Here is a 2,577-nt window from a genome sequence, read left to right on the forward strand (position 1 = left end):
GACATATATATATATATATATATATATATATATATATATATATATATATATATATATATATATATATATATATATATATATATATATATATATATATATATATATATATATATATATATATATATATATATATATATATATATATATATATATATATATATATATATATATATATATATATATATACACATAGATACATAGATACATGCATATATATATATATATATATATACATATATATACATATATTTACGTATAAAAGTATCACAAATCTAGTCTAACACAGAAGTTATGATAGTTTGGCAGGTAAAGCCAGATTGGCTGAGGCCCTGACAGATGATGTCACTCAGATGGCACCAAGGAGGTTTTTTTTAACCTCCTTGGCTCACTCATTGCTTTCGTACACTGTGTAAGGTGGTTTCTGTCACCCAAATCAGGCAATTTCAAACCTAAAATCGCTATATAATGAGAACAAGCCAGAAACTCCATTGGAGGTATGCTTATTGTCTAACTCAGTTGTGATATTCATGTCAGTTCCCCATGCCCACACCCTTGAAACTCCTTTCTTCCCCTATACAACAAATGTATCAGTTATTCTTGCTACATGTGTATGTACCAGATAGAATTTTTTGCCGTACCTCGTAATTTTTACCGTACGCCCTGGAAATACTGACTGTATTCAATAATTCTTAACGTTCCCGCTAGAAATTCTTGCTGTACCTGTTCTCCATCCACAGTTGTAGCACAGTGGTATCTGTTATGGTATGATTTATCAGGCATGACAAGACATACTAGGAATGTGTGCGGGTGCTCGGCAGTGAAATCAGTACCATCTTTGTTTTGAAAGCCTCTCCATGTCATGTTCTCTGCATAAGATACCTGACACCTTTAGTTTATTCTGTTTTGATATTCAATTGTCTCTGTTATGCTGTTCAGGTCTGGACTTGTACCTAAACCTCTGTAACTGATTACTGTACCAGTACCTGATGGTACATCTACATGTAGTTACACATCCCTAGCTAGTTTATTCAAATACCCTTGGCCTTGTGATAAATGACTCCCCCACTACCAACTGACTGGTCACTAATTTCCATAGTCAGAATGCAGGGACATTAACTTTTGACACTGTTTCACAGCTGAAACTCAACTTTGCAGAAAAACGTGGAAAGCCAGAGTTAGGGTCAATATGATTATTATGATGAATCATAAGATAATCCCTGGGCTCGAAATACTGGGTATGTATACATGCACTCAGGCTACATGTCTGTTGATTTGATTATATGGATGACATCCGAATTCGCTGCATCAACTTTCAGCTGTCCAAAGTAGCTGAGAAATTAGCAAACTGTTGTAAATTGCAAAATATTATAAAACAGATACTTTAAATAATGTCGTACAATAACAAAGTCAGTTCCATTAACTGATTAAGTCAAAGAAGGTGTTTAGGAACAAATATGAATAATATGTTGTATGACATGAATATATTGTTGAATGTTGTTGAATGAAATGAATATGTTGTTCAATATACCATACTTTGGTTTCAGAATTATACCATACTTAAGTTTAGTCTGGTATCCTTTCTGCAGTCCCAAGGGTTTTCATATGTTCATGTTCATCCTTAATCATGGTTTAATAATAACTAGTCAGCACCACCTTATGATGAGAAGTAAACCAGTCATAATTGTCCCAGGAAAGTAGTAATAGGATGTACATCTATAGGCAGGTTACAAAAGCTTTGGTTGTGGTCAATGAAAGCAGAATATCATCCTATACCAGATGCTATGATTAGGAATTGCATTTTCCATGAGAAATATCATATTACTTTATTGGATAATTCATATCTATATGCATAGTTTCTTTTTAAAATATCAAAAGTAAGCAATATAGTCAAAATGCTGTAAACTTTTAGCTAAACATAATCCATTTTGTTAGTAACCCATGATACACTTGACATTGAACACACCACTTATTCATTCATGACCAGATCACATCACTTCTTACATTGTGTGTACTCTATATTATTTTTGCACCTGTCATGAAGCACTACTGATAATTAGCCGAGCTGATATTTCATATCATTCAACTTTGAATCAATTACTGTGCAATAGGTGACACCCAAGCACAGGATGGTCCTGTCCTGTTCACGAATACTGGTATCAGTGTTAACTGTCTGAATCAGGCTCCAAGGGGGTGTTTGTACTCAATCTACTGAATTCACCAGAAGACCATTAGGGCCAATCCAGATTCTGACAGTTCATACCAAGATTGGCAACTTGTGATCAATCATTGGGCCTGTGCCTGACCTCTAGGGTAAATCCAGTGGTATGAAAGAGTCTCTGATTAAATTGTCACAACTTGATTATACATTAAATGTTCTATATAATAGACCTGAATTGAAGATCCTAGCAAAGTTGCTTTATGTTGGCTCTAGCACATGTGCCTGTGAGTGATAGAGTATTGCCATTAGGTGTGGTGCAATATTCTATTACAAGCATGCAGAGCTCTGCAGCTTGTTGTACCATTATATATAAGGCATGATAACATGAGAACTCTAGCTATAGAAACACTAACAGACTA

At 34.1% G+C, this 2,577-nt stretch overlaps 1 protein-coding gene and 1 long non-coding RNA gene across 2 annotated transcripts in view; one reads left to right on the top strand and one right to left on the bottom strand.

Moving 5' to 3' along the window:
- LOC118430607 (peroxisomal bifunctional enzyme-like) overlaps positions 1-2,577 on the bottom strand; it is a 37,590-nt gene that overhangs the window by 7,277 nt on the left and 27,736 nt on the right. The gene's annotated exons all lie outside the window — the stretch shown is intronic.
- Positions 1-2,577, top strand: part of LOC118430613 — a 6,896-nt gene that overhangs the window by 2,234 nt on the left and 2,085 nt on the right. The gene's annotated exons all lie outside the window — the stretch shown is intronic.

Source organism: Branchiostoma floridae, chromosome 14 (genome assembly GCF_000003815.2).
Source record: "Branchiostoma floridae strain S238N-H82 chromosome 14, Bfl_VNyyK, whole genome shotgun sequence".
NCBI lineage: Eukaryota > Metazoa > Chordata > Leptocardii > Amphioxiformes > Branchiostomatidae > Branchiostoma > Branchiostoma floridae.